This window comes from Schistocerca serialis, chromosome 3, assembly GCF_023864345.2.
Source record: "Schistocerca serialis cubense isolate TAMUIC-IGC-003099 chromosome 3, iqSchSeri2.2, whole genome shotgun sequence".
Taxonomy (NCBI): Eukaryota; Metazoa; Arthropoda; class Insecta; order Orthoptera; family Acrididae; genus Schistocerca; species Schistocerca serialis.
The window spans coordinates 1,011,643,276-1,011,661,175 of NC_064640.1; the positions used below are offsets into that span (position 1 = coordinate 1,011,643,276).

General features: G+C 44.4%; 1 protein-coding gene and 1 pseudogene across 1 annotated transcript in view; both read left to right on the forward strand.

Annotated features, from left to right (window-relative positions):
- The window catches only part of LOC126471364 (regulating synaptic membrane exocytosis protein 2-like), a 420,233-nt gene that overhangs the window by 173,702 nt on the left and 228,631 nt on the right, over positions 1–17,900 (forward strand). The window lies entirely within an intron of this gene.
- On the forward strand, positions 16,692–16,805 carry LOC126471660 (5S ribosomal RNA; annotated as a pseudogene).

The following is a 17,900-nucleotide window of genomic DNA, read 5'->3' on the forward strand; positions in this document are numbered from 1 at the left end:
GTCCTAAATCTGCAACCGTGCCAATGAGGAATATTTATCAGTTGGCAACGTGGCTGCTCTTGTAGTCAGAGAGAGGATAGTTTCAGGTAACCAATGATAGGAAAAAATTACAGTTTGCTTTTAGCCTCGAAACTGAACTTTTTATGTCTTGAGTTTTCTTCTAGAGGTTAGGTTTAATCGCCGTGAATAAAGTGATCGTGACTTTAGTTGTGTCGCAGATTGTTGACAGCCATTTTCTCGGGTACATTACACATCACGAATCTGTGGTTAGTTTAGGACACAAAGTTAAATTTAGGGATACAAAGCTCGTCTCCTGCCGTAGTTCAGCCATTGGTCACTTAAAATAAGCTGTCGACAGAGCATCTTACGTTTCGACATACCTTGAGGCGGCCGCTTTCAACATCACTCCGCGTTACACACTAACAGCATCTGTGTAGTGACTCTGGCGGATGGTATGGCAACACCGTAGCGGCAAGCAACAGACGTCACCTATCAAGTAATTTTAAACGGACTATAGAACTAGCTTTGTAAACAAAGATGGTCACCTTTGTTTACAAAGTGTGACGGTTTATTATGGTAAAGAAAAGAGTCTGTGACCACTGGAGACAGTGCCACAGGTTACCCCAAAGTCGTAACACAACACACATATGCCATAACACGTAAAAAATCAACCTGATCATGGAACTTTAAACCTTTGAAACGCTTTCTGGAAACAAATAAACAGTGACCAGTCACAGTAAATTTGTTGTCTCCTTCGATATCAATAGCAGTCACGGTAAATCCTAATTTAAAAGGTTCCCGTTTAAAGCAATTATACAACACAAGAAAGAGTAAACGTTTAAGCTCTGTCTTTGAAACGGGTAACATACGTAAAATACTGGTTCACGAGAAACTGATTGGTTCTAACCACACAAACACTGCGTCAGTCCAAAATACCAAAGTTCAGCAGATCTCGGCGTAGTTCGAGGACGACTACTGGCGGCTCCACGTTTCGTCTAAAGCGAAGATGCAAGGATGGTACGAGAGGTTTCCAGGAGAGCTTCTGACTGAGGAACCGGGACAGTGGCCGGCGTAAAGCCCGAAGAGTTCGTCCGTCTAGAAGTGACTAGCGTAGCCTCACGGTAGGCTAAATACTGTTCAGTCGCCAGGGCAGAATGAGAATTCTCGGGCTCGTGATTCTGCCGGCAGGCGCTGCCTGCGGCCTGTTTGAGCGATGCCACCGCCGCAGTCACCTGTGGACGAGGCTTGCGCTGAAACTGCTGTGGCGGTGTTCGCCATCGTAGCGCCTGCTGCTTTTGGCACAGGCCACCCGCGGTGCACCTCTGTTACGCTGGACTGCTATGAGCCCCAGAATAGCAGAATAAATTTCACAAACGCTAATCAAACCGTGGCTGCTCCAGAGCTATTTGCGTGATAGGCTCAACGTTTAGTAATCACCGGGAGTATTTCTGGATAGCAAGTTGAGGAGATCGACAGGTCTCCGCAGAGTGGAATTATTAGCTTTACTTGGGCGTCCTAACGAGCGAAGAGCAGACACTCCAGTAATTTGGCAACTATAATAAGTAGCCGTCGTCGTCCGTAGGAACAGATTGACCTGTGACTCAACTGGTTTACTGTGCGCCCAATACTCTTGTCGAGAGCGCGAAAGTCTGCGACGGCAGACCAGTGTAAGCGTAAAATCTTTGTAGCTTCGTAGAGGTTATGATCGCAAGCAATCAGTTTCACCTAGTTGAATGAAAATGAATCAGATGTGTTGCAACAGGAACAGTACAATGTTTCAAGAAGTGAAATTAAACGACAGCAGCATTTTATTAATAAATTCTCTTTAGAACATTATACACTTCAGGATCAACATCCTCCATCTTCAGATGCTAATTGTTGGATAAGTGGGTATCTACATCGATTATAATGTCACACAGACAGCTGCAGTGACATAAATAACATCATCTACGATAGTCTAAGTAAAGTCCAGTACTTTTCCACTGCTCCAACTCTTCTTGGTACGACTATTCATGAAATACTAAATTTGTCGTACCAGTATATACCACAAGAACATATGGCACCACAGACTAAGTATCCACTTGCTCTCTTTGGCAGATGTTTCTGTATAAAAGCAAAGTGACAGCACGTAAGGGAAGGCACAATTAAATGAGGGACTTTCAGTACACTGTTCTAGGTTGTTACAACTGGTTTACTGTGCGCCCAATACTCTTGTCGAGAGCGCGAATTTTCATGTGCCTAGGTACCAAGTGAAAGATTAACTCTTTCACCACACTATTTAGTCGGCAGAAGGTGTCGTGGATATTCTATACTTGTTTACTTGGTGGGTACATTCATTGTACAGGTTAAGAATTACTCAGACTATTGGAGACGATGTGAATTGTTTTAGCACATGTCATCGGATCTATAGGCCATTACTGAAATAACTGCAATTTCTCTTTCATCCTGGCAAAAAATAGCGTTTCCTAATCTTTACAAGAAAACCTGTGTCCAGAACTGTGAGACGCAAAATCGTTGTGGTGTTTGCAGTCACTATGATAGTTGCGATACTCACGTCTAGCTACCACATCCCACACTCACGCCAGAAAGTGCTAAGCTTCTTACTGGTATGTTACATGAAAACGGTCACACAAGGTTACGCATTCCACCATGGTCGTCACTGATAATGATAGTATCAAGGAATAAACAACGCAGTTCAAGATAAAAACAGTAGTAAGCCGCTGACAGGAGTAGTGTAGACGAATTAGGGTATTAATGTATTCTAGTATATATTCCATTTTCGCTATCACAATAATTTGCTCCTTTGATGTTTTGCTTGAAGCAATAACCGTAAGTTCTGGATCTGTTTCGTAATAAATATATTTCCAATTACATCTTTAAATGTTCTGCATATCTTATTTGATAGGCCAGTCTCTTCAGTTATTGGCTCGTTGCTTGAAATCGCAGCAATAAATAAAAGGAAAAGAAGAATGATATACAGCCATTCTAGAAGAGCCCCGTTATTGTCTCCTACAGTTTAGCTATTTCTAATTGCAGGACAAGTTAAAAATCTTTCAATTTAGATTTTATCATAGAATTAAAATTTCATTCCTTGTCACGTTACAATATTGTCACAAGGGAAAGTTGTGGCTACGACACGCTCTAAGTTTGAGCTAAGCTGCACACACAAACGTCGATCATATTGGTAGCGGAGGCACGGTATTCTGAAATGCGACCAGCATATACCCGCAGTGTAAACTGTGTTAGGATAGACGTGTACCTATATCCGGTAACGGTGCTGGTCGGTACTGATCAGTGCGGACCCGGCTTTATTCTCAAAATCCGACAGAAACGAATGATTTTCATACACTTGGTTGGTGTCTGGTATTTTCTGCTTCTTATAACCCTAAATACCAAATATTTGTGTCATCTTCCATCACACAATCTACACTCCTGGAAATTGAAATAAGAACACCGTGAATTCATTGTCCCAGGAAGGGGAAACTTTATTGACACATTCCTGGGGTCAGATACATCACATGATCACACTGACAGAACCACAGGCACATAGACACAGGCAACAGAGCATGCACAATGTCGGCACTAGTACAGTGTATATCCATCTTTCACAGCAATGCAGGCTGCTATTCTCCCATGGAGACGATCGTAGAGATGCTGGATGTAATCCTGTGGAACGGCTTGCCATGCCATTTCCACCTGGCGCCTCAGTTGGACCAGCGTTCGTGCTGGACGTGCAGACCGCGTGAGACGACGCTTCATCCAGTCCCAAACATGCTCAATGGGGGACAGATCCGGAGATCTTGCTGGCCAGGGTAGTTGACTTACACCTTCTAGAGCACGTTGGGTGGCACGGGGTACATGCGGACGTGCATTGTCCTGTTGGAACAGCAAGTTCCCTTGCCGGTCTAGGAATGGTAGAACGATGGGTTCGATGACGGTTTGGATGTACCGTGCACTATTCAGTGTCCCCTCGACGATCACCAGTGGTGTACGGCCAGTGTAGGAGATCGCTCCCCACACCATGATGCCGGGTGTTGGCCCTGTGTGCCTCGGTCGTATGCAGTCCTGATTGTGGCGCTCACCTGCACGGCGCCAAACACGCATACGACCATCATTGGCACCAAGGCAGAAGCGACTCTCATCGCTGAAGACGACACGTCTCCATTCGTCCCTCCATTCACGCCTGTCGCGACACCACTGGAGGCGGGCTGCACGATGTTGGGGCGTGAGCGGAAGACGACCTAACGGTGTGCGGGACCGTAGCCCAGCTTCATGGAGACGGTTGCGAATAGTCCTCGCCGATACCCCAGGAGCAACAGTGTCCCTAATTTGCTGGGAAGTGGCGGTGCGGTCCCCTACGGCACTGCGTAGGATCCTACGGTCTTGGTGTGCATCCGTGCGTCGCTGCGGTCCGGTCCCAGGTCGACGGGCACGTGCACCTTCCGCCGACCACTGGCGACAACATCGATGTACTGTGGAGACCTCACGCCCCACGTGTTGAGCAATTCGGCGGTACGTCCACCCGGCCTCCCGCATGCCCACTATACGCCCTCGCTCAAAGTCCGTCAACTGCACATACGGTTCACGTCCACGCTGTCGCGGCATGCTACCAGTGTTAAAGACTGCGATGGAGCTCCGTATGCTACGGCAAACTGGCTGACACTGACGGCGGCGGTGCACAAATGTTGCGCAGCTAGCGCCATTCGACGGCCAACACCGCGGTTCCTGGTGTGTCCGCTGTGCCGTGCGTGTGATCATTGCTTGTACAGCCCTCTCTCAGTGTCCGGAGCAAGTATGGTGGGTCTGACACACCGGTGTCAATGTGTTCTTTTTTCCATTTCCAGGAGTGTATATATTACGTATTTGCATGTAAATAAAATATAATTCTTTGTTTTGAGGGAGCATTAACGAGTTTACAAATTGAGGATAATGTTGTTAATGATGTCACAATTATCAATATCACGTTGCCAATCAAAGATAATTCTATAGATACATTTATAGCAGCAGCACTTTTATTCCTCGATTTGTTCAAGAACATTTCCACAAGAATGAACAAGTAATCCCTTACAAAATCCCATTAATCTTAAACGGACTAAGACTTTAGCTGCAATTGTGACTTACTCTATGCCAACGTAGCCCAGTTCCGTAGTAAAGACATTATTACCTCGAAATTCTTTCCTAATGACAGATGCCATCTGTAGTATTTCTGCAGCATAGTGTAACATGCTTGTCTCTAAACTCCAAAGCACTGGCTTTTCCATTTTGTTACCTACATCTACATAGTACTCCGTGGAGTATACCATGTACCACTACGAGTCGTTTCTTTTGCAGATCCACTTGCAGTTGGTGCTAGGGAAAGCGACTGTCTATATGCCTCCGTACATGCCCTGATTTCTCTTATTTTCACTTTGCTATCCTTACCTGAAATGTAGGTTGGCGGCGATAGGAACGTCGTGCACTCATCTGCAAATGCTGGTTCTCTAAACGTGATTGTGTTTCGCGAAAACTGATTCCCGCCACTGATTCCCATTGAGTTCATAAAGCATTTCCGCAACACTCGCATGCTGATCAAACATACCGGTAAGAAATCTAGCTGCACGCTTTTGAACACTCGAGCAATACTCAAGAATGGGTCGCACTACTATTCGTGATTTCCTTCGTAGGTGAGTTACACTTTTCTAAAATTAAACCTAAATCAACTACTCGTCTTCCTACTACCGTCCTTACGTGCTTATTCCATTCCATATCGCTTTGCACCTTTACGACTAGATATTTAATCGGAGTGACAGTGTCAATCAGCACACCACTAATACTTTACTCGAGAATTACAGGACTTTTTCCCTATTTATCTACGTTATCTTAAGTTTTTCTACAGCCAGGGTAAGCTACCATTCATCACACCGAATATAAAAGCTGTCTAAGTCATCCTGTAGCCTTCTACAGTCAAATGACTGACTTTCCCGCATACTACAGCGTCACCAGTAAACAGTCACAGATTGCTGCTCATCCTATTCGTCAGATCATTTACGAGTATAGAGAACACTTCTCTGGGGCCCCCCTGATGATATCCTTGTCTCTGATGAACACTCGCCGTAGATGACAACGCACTAGGTTCTGTTACTTAAGAAATCTTCAGGGAATTGCATCTCCATCGTCTTGAATGCAGTTAGGGTGGTAACCACTGTACCATCTCACTCGGTACGAAAAGCATAGTTTGTCCACATGAGATGTCTAGGATCCAGGTTACCAGGAACATAACAGTTACAGACATCCTCACTTCAAGAATTGTGGTGTATAGCACTGATTCTTAAACTATAAGGGCGAATCAGTTAAACAAACAGAACCGTTCTACAAGGGCTCTGAGACCAAATATTGGTCCTAATTTCTCAGTTCTGAAATTCAACATAACTTTTATTACGCGTCACACGGAAAGAAAAGTTCACAGATTTTTTTATTATTTGCCAGAAACCACTAAAATTCGTCTTTTAATCCTGTTTAGCAATGACTCATTACAAGTGAACCGCTTTTGGCTACCACATGATACTAGTTTGCTACTCGTATTGTTCTCAATTATTATGTGTTTTAACTCTGACTGGATTTCCTTAGAGAGAACAGCTTTCGTTAGACTGTGTCGTACGTTCGACTTGTGAGACATATCAAAATTTTCCAGCCTTATGTGTCAACTCTATCTATTGAAGTACTATAAAGGACACCATGGAACAAAGTAACGTCTGCCCTGATGTGGCTTTTTAAAGCAACGTTCCTTTGCTTTTTAACATACTTCTTCTCACTGGTATAAAACGCATTGGTGAGTGCTGCAATTGCAATCCGACTTCTTAACCTAAGCCTCTAACCGACTGGTGCGGTCTCTCCTCAGAAGTAGCTGATGGTGGCAAAAATTCTCATTGACAGTATTTGAGCAAAACCGGAAGGCGAGAGAGTCCTGTACTGTACATATGTACAGTATGCCCCAAAATCTTGAATAAAAATGCAAACGTCTTTGCCATGACTCATGGAATGGGAGCATATATTGGTGGTTCTCTGTACTTCGGACAGAGCTAAGCCAACTACGTAGTTCGCTTGTTTAACTGTACCGCGAGAGGAGTAGGCAATGTTCCTGGCCGTGCTGCGCGCTCTCTCTACCTTTCAGTTTCGTAATCCTCTCAGACACGTTACTGTACTCCACATCCACACATCACTTTAACCAGCACAAAACAGTGATAGTTAATACACCTGAAAAGCAAGCTCAGTTGGAAAGGTTATCAGCAGGCCATGGTCACGTGAAAAAAATGAAAACAATCGGTGTTGCAGAATCCCGAAAAAAGAGGCACAGAATTTGTTGACACTGAAGTAACAATTAACACTTGTGGCCATAAATATGCATACAGGACAAAAAAAGGCCACTCTCGGTAGACATGACGCTAATCTCACCTCTGGCCCTCAATTCGCCGAGAAAGGGAGGCAACAAGTTTCTACAGGTACGCCACATCCACGTGAAGCTGATCATTGATGATTAAATTCCACTGAACTATAAACTATGTCGATGTTTATTGCTACGTTCAACCCCCCACCTGTTGCAAATACTTCTAGATATTTAAATTTATTCCTGAAATTCAACTTAAATGTAATAGGTATAGATGTACCACCTAGCGCGCCAAATGAAAAATCGTGGCGAACCGGGACTCGAACCTGAGAACCGATCCAAACATCCATGTCACACACGTATCCATTTCTTCTCATAGATTATTGATTCATTTACCAATACTCTCACATCTCATGATTCGCGTACAAGTTTTAGAATCAAGACAACGAGAAGTCATAGAGTATCGTCGTCATTTGCGTCACAGGCCTGTCTTCGTCTGCCTGGTATACCTACCTAATATAGTGTAGGGCCCCCATGATCGCAAAGCAGTGCCGCAACACTACGTGGCATAGACTCGAATAATGTCTCAAGTAGTGCTGGAGGGAACTGGCACCATGAATCCTGGAGGGCTATCCATAAATCCGTAACAGTACGAGGGGGTGGAGATAGCTTCTGAATAGCACGTTGCAAGGAATCCAAGATATGTTCAATAATGTTCATGTCTGGGGAGATTGGTGGCCAGCGGAAGTGTTTAAACTCGTAAGAGTGTTCCTGGAGCCACTCTGTATTAATTCTGGACGTGTGAGGTGTCGCACTGTGCTGCTGGAATTGCCCAAATCCGTCGGAATGCTCAATGGAGATGAATGGATGCGGGTGATCAGACAGGATGGTTACGTACGTGTCACCTGTCAGAGGCGTGTCTAGACGTATCAGGGGTCCCATATCACTCCAACTGCGCACGCCATACACCATTACAGAGCCTCCACCAACTGGAACCGTTCCCTGCTGACATGCAGGGTCCATGAATTCATGAGGTTGTTCCCATACCCCTACACTCGATACCATCTGAAACGAGACCCATCCGATCAGGCAACATGTTTCCATTCATCAACAATCCAATGTCGGTGTTGATGGGCCCAGGTGAACCTTAAAGCTTTGAGTCGTGCCGTTATCAAGGGTACACGAATGGGCCTTCGGCTCCGAAAGCCCATATCGATGATGTTTCATTGAATGGTTCGCGTGCTGTCCAGTATTAAAATCTGCAGAAACTTGCAGAAGGGTTGCACTTCTGTCTCGTTGAATGATTCTCTTCAGTAGTCGTTTGTCCCGTCGTTGCAGGATCTTTTTGTAGCCGCATTGATGTTGGAGATTTGATGTTTTACCGTCCTGATATTCACGGAACACTCGTGATGTGGTGGTACTGGAAAAATCCCCACTTCATCGCTGCCTCGGACCGACTATAACACCACGTCAGACTCACTTAAACTTTGATAACCTGCCTCTGTAGCAACAGTAACCGATATAACAATTGCTCCATACACTTGTCTTATATAGGCGTTTTCCGTCCGCAGCACCGTATTTTGCCTGTTTACATATCTCTGTATTTGAATGCGCATGCTTATACCAGTTTTTTTTTGAAACTTCAGTGTATATATTCATATTAGATGACGATCTACAGTTTCAAATACTGAACTTTATTCCATAAACTGAAATTATCTGGACCTCATAGGTGTAAATGAACTACCTGAAGTATCTATACCTGTTAGGTACAGTTACGCTGAATTTCAGAAATAAATTTCAGTATTTGAAAGTGTAGATCGTCTTCAAATATAAATACTAAATATTTGATGTATGATTAAGACCAGCTGATTAATTTGGCTAGTCGAGGTGCGACAGGGTGCCTGAGTGCTCGCCAAACAAACAACTTATGTTTGCAGCCCTGCGTGCACGACAGTCTCTCATTGGAAGATGGGAGTGTCCACACCACACTTATCTTGAAGATGTAGAGAAAAGGGCAACTGTGGTGTCACCGCCAGACACCACACTTGCTAGGTGGTAGCCTTTAAATCGGCCGCGGTCCGTTAGTATACGTCGGACCTGCGTGTCGCCACTACCAGCAATTGCAGACCGAGCGCCGCCACACGGCAGGTCTAGAGAGACTTCCTAGCACTGGCCCCAGTTGTACAGCCGACTCTGCTAGCGATGGTTCGCTGCCTACTTACGTTCTCACTTGCCGAGACGATAGTTTAGCATAGCCTTCAGCTGCGTCATTTGCTACGACCTAGCAAGGCGCCATTATCATTTACTATTGATATTGTGAATCATATACCGTCAAGACCGACGTTCATCATTAATGGATTAAAGATAAGTATTCCACCAGCTACGTCCGTTTATCTAAATTATAATTTCCTTGTCATGTTCCAGACCTCACGCCAGCCTGCGTGAGCTAAAACGCGTGCATTTCGGCCTCCTCTAGTAACACGGTGTTTGCTCTCCTGCCAACCAATACAGCAACACTTGCAGCGACCACATAAATTTGTGTTAACAAATTATCTTAGCTATTTGGCGGCTACGGTTTATATTTTAATTTTACCGTTCGTATATTTAGGAATTAGGTTATTATACGGACATCGCTACTTAAATCTAATACATTCGACGGTCTTCAGATATTTGGATTTCATCGAATAGCGTCTAGTCAGGCAGTTAGTGACAAGCTGTTACACCGAGGAATGAGTACCAAATTCCCGAAGGCCACTGAATGCATTAGGCGTCCGCAAGGGGAGGCAGGCACTTGCAGCCCCGCACTCCATCCGACCCCCTGAAATCTCGAGTCCAGAGCTTTTATTCATTAAAGAATTCTGATGCACTGTTGACAACCATCATTTGTCTGACAAGGGAACTGCCCAATTCGACGTGTCGAAATCTGCCCTAAAAATATTTTACAAGAAGAATTTACCGAAGGAAACGCAAGGTCTAAATTGTAGTTGCTAAGACTCATTGCAAGTATTTAAAAAAAAGTTAAAAATTGCCAAATTAATAGCTCGCCAGGTGGCTGGAGGAATGTACAACCCTGCCATAGACACATTAGTCAGCTCATGATCAACTCAGGGGGTTTGTAGCCTTGGTTGATAGCAATTCGGTAAACAAGTATTACGACACAACACGGTCGTCATTTGTGAAGTAAATTTCAGTTTCTCTTATACAACTGTTCCCAGTTAGTATTTGCTTGAATTTGCAACTCATTTAATATCCAAGACAAGTAGCAGGACATTGCGGTATCGCTAAGTGTTAACAAATGAGATAAGAGAATTAATTTTCTTTGTGTTTTCTTCGTACATGCTAGCTGACAGCATTTGTTTTGCGCAAGTTCCACAGTTTCACAGTAATGTGGAATCCAATTAATGATTTCAACCTTTGCAAAGATGAAAACATGAATAACGTGGTATGCAGTCGCATTTATCTACTTCTCCTGAAGACCTAAATATTTGTTATTTATTAGCTAATTTCCTGTACAGCCATTCGAACGATGTCGACATTTTACTAGAAATTGTGGAAACATTATAAGGAACTGACAGTTCCGAGAATTGTGGTTCGAGCGATGACTATTGTGCGAACTAAAGTCAGAACAAAAACGGAGTACCTGCCTAGTCCTCAGAAAACATGTACGGTGATAGATTTCAGTGTCAAAGGAAAGGCTGTAAATTTGTTGATTAAACGAAGGACGGAGAAAACGATTTTTGATCAAGCAGTGTGCAAAGTCGGTTCTGTTTCGTGAAACCTGAATGTGAACTGCATAAATGGAATAAAGATTTGCGCAAAGCACAAAATATGCCCCAAAATGGAGCTATCAAAATTGTGAAAGAAAAACTATTCGACAGATTTAGAACTGCTCGTGAGAGTCAGTGCACCATTACCGACGGAGACCGTAAATGCGCAATCTGTATTGCAAGTGAGCTTGAACTTAATGATTTCCAGGTTTCTTCGACCTAGTCGAACAGATTCATGAAATTATGAGGAAAGAAAGTCACAAAATTACGACGTTTACTTCAAGTAAACATGAACAGGAGAGTAATTAATAGGTAATACTATAGGGAAATTCGTAGTTCGCATAAAGACGAAGCTTCTAATTATCGCGTAAAATGCAGTGTATAAACACAATCAGTCACATTTCGTGGAAGAACTTCATCATTTCGAGTGAAAGAAAGACAGACACTTGTGCAGTCGGTGACACATTCGTATACAACAATGCCAGTGATATGTGGATTACTGTTTGCGCAGTTTCATACCGTTATTCAGAACCCTAGGCAAATTAGGACAAAAACTTTAAAAACGGGCTCTTTTGCAGCAAAAATCTTGCTGTCGATGTAGCAAAATCTCACTAAACGGAACAGAATAATTTTCATTATTACATCCGAAACATGTTCTTACCAGCTGCAGCAAATAATTCGTTGCTTTACATATAATCACATCTGTCTTTAGGATGACGAAGAAAAGATTCAGCCTCTTGATAAACAAATTTTTCTACACTGTAAAGCATTTTTCAAAAATTTCGGTCAATATAATTTATGATAGCACATTGTCATTTCAGATTTAGCATCAGATGTAGCTGTCGATTTGAGTACTGTCAGTTTGCGTCATCAGGTTTTACGAATTTGATCAAGTACACCTGGTACGCAACACAGTATGCAGAATAATGACCGCAACCATTACCTACTCCATCCCAGTTCTGTCTGAATAAAACTAGAAATTAACATGACGTGCCTAAATGCATTAATATTTCTTTTATAAGGTGTGCTTTGTGTAAAGAAAATGTTTGTTTTCGTCATCCAACAGAAGATTCGCATTTTTGTGAGAAACTAGTGGAAATAATCAAGAAACTGTTCCATTTTTAATAAACTACACATTATTCAAAAATTATCACAAGAACTGTGCTACAGATATTGTTATAAAATATTCCGTGTTAACATATTAAAGCCCTGATTAACAGAAGTAATCTGTAATGTAACAATTATATCAGCATCAGTTTAGCTGACGATATAAGCCTCAAGTTCTTCAAAGAGTTTGAGACATTTTGGTATGCTTTAAGTGCATAAAATTCGCGTGTGTGCACTTTGAACTTGGCGTTATGCGGCACTACGTTTTATTGTGATGGCTGCTTCTGATTATTCAGCGATTCGCCACCAGGTAGCAAGGGCTGAACAAACCGCTGTTATAAGCCGCTATTCGTGCATCAGAAATGAGTAACATTTCTTTAAAAATACTTGCAATGCGCCTTAGCAGCTAAAATTTTGACAGTGCACTTCTTTCGGTGTATTCTTCCTGTATGAAAATTTCAGGTTAGATCTGAACATGTCGAATTGAACCATTCCCTGTGAGATACAATAAATTATTGAGTCATGTACACTACTGGCCATTACAATTGCTACACCACTTAGATGACGTGCTACAGACGCGAAATTTAACCGACAGGAAGAAGATGCTGTGATATGGACATGATTAGCCTCTCAGAGCACTCACACAAGGTTGGCACCGGATGACGACACCTACAACGTGCTGACATTAGGAAAGTTTCCAACCGATTTCTCGTACACAAACAGCAGTTTACCGGCGTTGCCTGGTGAAACCTTGTTGTGATGCCTCGTGTAAGGAGGAGAAATGCGTACCATCACGTTTACGATTTTGATAAAGGTCGGATTGTAGCCTATCGCAATTGCGGTTTATCGTATCGCGACATTGCTGCTCGCGTTGGTCGAGATCCAATGACTGTTAGCAGAATATGGAATTGGTGGGTTCAGGAGGGTAATACGGAACGCCGTGCTGGATCCCAACGGCCTCGTATCACTAGCAGTCGAGATGACAGGCATCTTATCCCCATGGCTGTAACGGATCGTGCAGCCAAGTCTCGATGTCTAACTCAACTGATGGGGACGTTTGCAAGACAACAGCCATCTGCACAAACAGTTCGGCGACGTTTGGAGCAGCATGGACTATCAGCTCGGAGACCGTGGCTGCGGTTACCCTTGACACTGCATCACAGACAGGAGCGCCTGCGATGGTGAACTCAACGTCGAACCTGGCTGCACGAATGGCAAAACGTTATTTTTTCGGATGAATCCAGGTTCTGTTTACAGCATCCTGATGGTCGCATCCGTGTTTGGCGACACCGCGGTGAACGCACATTGGAAGCGTGTATTCGTCATCGCCATACTGGCGTATCACCCGGCGTGAGGGTATGGGCTGCCATTGGTTACACGTCTCGGTCACCTCTTGTTCGCATTGACGGCACTTTGAAGAGTGGACGCTACATTTCAGATGTGTTACGACCGGTAGCTCCACCCTTCATTCGATCCCTACGAAACCCTACATTTCAGCAGGGTAATGGACGACCGCATGTTGCAGGTCCTGTACGGGCCTTTCTGGATACAGAAAATGTTCGACTGCTGCCCTGGCCAGCACATTCTCCAGATCTCTCACCAATTGAAAACGTCTGGTCAATGGTGGCCGAGCAAGTGGTTCGTCACAATACGCCAGTCACTACTCTTGATGAACTGTGGTATCGTGTTGAAGCTGCATGGGCAGCAGTACCTGCACACGCCATCCAAGCTCTGTTTGACTCAATGGCCAGGCGTATCAAGGCAGTTATTACGGGCAGAGGTGGTTGTTCTGGGTACTGATTTCTCAGGATCTATGCACCCAAATTGCGTGAAAATGTAATCACATGTTAGTTCTAGTATAATACACTACTGGCCATTAAAATTGTTACACCAAAAAGAAATGCAAATGATAACCGGGTATTCATTGGACAAATATATTATACTAGATTCGATCTGACTTAAAGGCCATTTTGGAGGGAGTGTGGTCAACATATTGGACATCCGGATCGAATACTGGACTGGACTGGACGGAGTAGTTGCCTGCTGGTATGACATATCATTTATCACAACCAAGCTCATACCTAAATATTATTAACGAGGTAGTTCCCAACATCATTCTGTTGGTTGAGTCTCTCTTATTGTGCTGCGTATGGGTTGGGACTCAGTCGAGAAGAGGAAGGCAGCGTTCTGGTTGGTACAGTTAGTTCCAGGGGTCCTCTACGTTCCACAGAATCTACGCGTTGCTGGTGATGTAGATGAGCATGTTGTGTTAGAGGCGGGAGCAGTGGCATCTGCGGTGAACCCACTGCAGCCACCGTTCCTGACGTCTGAGGCACTTTTGTCATGGCATGAATCGGTTACTGCGGATCGTAGGTGGTGGTGCCGATATTTGCATTGAGCCGTTGTTGAGTCGAAAGGAGCAGCCTTCTCGAAATGTAATATTATTGAGAGACTAATATGGTTAATTTTATTATGTTTGAAATACATTGGGTGATTTCAAGATTGGTCATTGCGCCCACCAGAATAATAGAGGATGGTTGACTGCCCCTCCAACAGCCATCACTCCTGTGTTGGCGTGCGCGATATGCACATCTTGTGTTGTTTCTGCACTGTTTGCTGCCATGTTCAAATCGCAAACAATTATAACACTGTAAGACGGAGTGTACGTACACTACGTGATAAACAGTATCCGGACTTATAAGTTCGTGGCGCCATCCATAAAATCAGTATGGTGTTGGCCAACCCTTAGCCTTGATGATAGCTTCCACTCTCGCAGGCATACGTTCAATCAGTTGCTGAAAGGTTTCTTGGGGAATGGCAGCCCATTCTTTACGCAGTGCTGCACTAACGAGAGGTATCGATGTCGGTCGGTGAGGCCTGGCACGAAGTGTGCCCTCCAAAACATCCCAAAGGTCTCTATAGTATTCAGGTCAGATCTCTGTGCAAGTCAGTTGATTACAGGGATGTTATTGTCGTGTAACCACTCCACCACGGGCCGTGCATTATGAACAGGTGCTCGATCGTGTTGCAGATGCAATCGACATCCCTGCTCTTCAACGGTGCGCCGACCGTGGTGGCCGAGCGGTTCTCGGCGCTTCAGTCTGGAACCGCGCGACCACTGCGGTCGCAGTTTCGAAACCTGCCTCGGGCATGGATGTGTGTGAAGTCCTTAGGTTAGTTAGGTTTAAGTAGTTCTAAGTTCTAGTGGACTGATGACCTCAGCTGTTAAGTCCCATAGTGCTCAGAGCCATTTGAACCATTCTTCAACAGTGAGAAGCAAGAAGGTGCTTAAAACATCAGTGAAGGCCTGTGCTGTGATAGTGCCAAGCAAAACAACAAGAGGTGCCAAGCCCCTCCATTGAAAACACGATCACACCATAATACCACCACCTCCGAATTTTGCTGTTGGCACTACACACGCTGTCAGATGACGTTCACCGGGCATTCGCCGTACCCACACCCTGCCATCGTACCGCCACATTGTGTACCGACATTCGTCACTCCACACAACGTTTTTTTTCTGATCAATTGTCCAATGTTTACGCTCCTTACACCAAGCGAGGCGTCGTTTGGCATTTACCAGCGTGATGTGTGGATTATGAGCTGCCACTCGATCACGAAATCCAAGTTCTCTCACCTCCCGCCTAAGTGTTATAGTACTTATAGTGGATCCTGATGCAGTTTGGAATTCTTGTGAGATGGTCTGAATAGATCTCTGCCTATTACACAGTACGACCCTCTTCAACTGTCGGCGGTCTCTCTCAGCCAACAGACGAGGTCGGCCTGTTCCCTTTTGTGCTGTCCGTGTCCCTTCACGTTTCCAACTCATTATCACATCGGAAACAGTGGACGTAGGGATGTTTAGGAGTGCGGAAATTTTGCGTACAAACGTCTGCCACAAGTGACACCCAAACAACTGACCACGTTCGAAGCCCGTGAGTTCCGTGGTTCGGCTAATTCTGCTCTCTCACGATGTCTAATGAATACTGAGGTCGCTTATATGGAGTACCTGGCAGTAGGTGGCAGCACAATACACCTAACATGAAAAACGTATGGTTTTGGGAGTGTCCGGATTCTTTTTATGACACAGCGTATACAGCCACTGGACGGCGAACTCTATGAATATAAGCAAACTGTGGGAGTCGATGTGATCTAAACATCACAACATTGGCTGCTGACGTCTTTGTTACCTTTTCCCCTTTCAGATTTATAATTTTACTAAATCGCCTGATGGCAATACCTTCGCAGCAGCACTTTATTTCCGTTAGCAATTCATTCTCCTGAGGGAGGTCTCAGCACTACTGATGATGCCTTGTTTAGTACTAAAGAACTTCGGAATATAGGCCTCCAAATTTGCCTTGTTTAAGAAATAATGTTGAACTACGGCATTTGCAGATAATCCTCACACAGTCCTAATTTTCAAACGGTTTTTCCCTGCTGCTGTAATACTGATTGCCAACGGCCTTTCCGCAGTGGTAACGCCGGTTCCCGCCAGATCACCGAAGTTAAGCACTGTCGGGCTGGTCTAGTACTTGGATGGGTGACCATCAGGTTGAGCGCTGTTGGCAAGCGGGGTGCGCTCAGCCGTTGTGAGGCAAACTGAGGAGCTACGTGATTGAGAAGTAGCGGCTCCAGTCTCGTCAACTGAGGTACGGCCGGAAGAGCGGTGTGCTGACCGCATGCCCCTCCATACCTGCATCCAGTGACGCTTGTGGTCTGAGGATGACACGGCGGCCGGTCGGTACCGTTGGGCCTTGATGGCCGTTCGGAAAAAGTTCAGTTTTCTTTTTGTAATACTGATTATGTGCTTGAATAATGACTCTTATTCCCCTCTAATAACTTTTTCTAGCGCCATAGGGTGGGGCCTTCCTACGTTTCTGTCTCTGCTTCCAACATATAAGATGAAAGGCCCTTTGTTCGTAATTGAATATAAGTTAGCAGTGCGGCTTGCATGTTGGTGGCTGATGGTTCCTTCTTAGGTGGCGTCGACACGTAACTCTTTCTGCATTTTGTCTGGTGGTTGTCATGTCCTTCCTCCTCTGTACGGTCCCGTTGACGTTTCGACGAGGACTGCAGGTCTCTTGTTGTTGGTGCATCGGCAGGTGGAACATGTTGGTGTGTGTATGCGTCGTAGAACGCGATAATTGCGTTGCTAGTCACTTCACTGATGGATACATGAAGTGCATCAGTGTCCACTGCTGCACTTTTCGGCCGCTTTTGCGAAGTTTGTGTAAAAGTGAGGCTGCAATCGTCACCGTTCATGATGTTGATCCCAGCCTAGCAAAAGTTTTAACAATTTGGTGGAGCCAATCGAAGTATATCAGATAGAGGTACCAACTATCGCTATTTACAATGCTCGGAATCTAGCCGAGTAAGGAGTGATTACACATTGCATATTTGACTGAAAGTCTTAGGAGAAGTGTGCAAACATTATAATCACAAAAACTATAAGGAATCGAGAAAAGGCTGGAGGATCGCGGAAAAACAGATACTAGATTTCTGTAAACCCATTTATTTTATTCTTCATTACGCTTTTCTGGCTTTAACCGTCTTCAGATGACCTAATAAGAATACAATAACAAATATGACGTTACATAGTGTACGTACATAAAACACACGTGGCTTAAATATGCAGTGTAGTTGCACAACAATTATTTTTGATA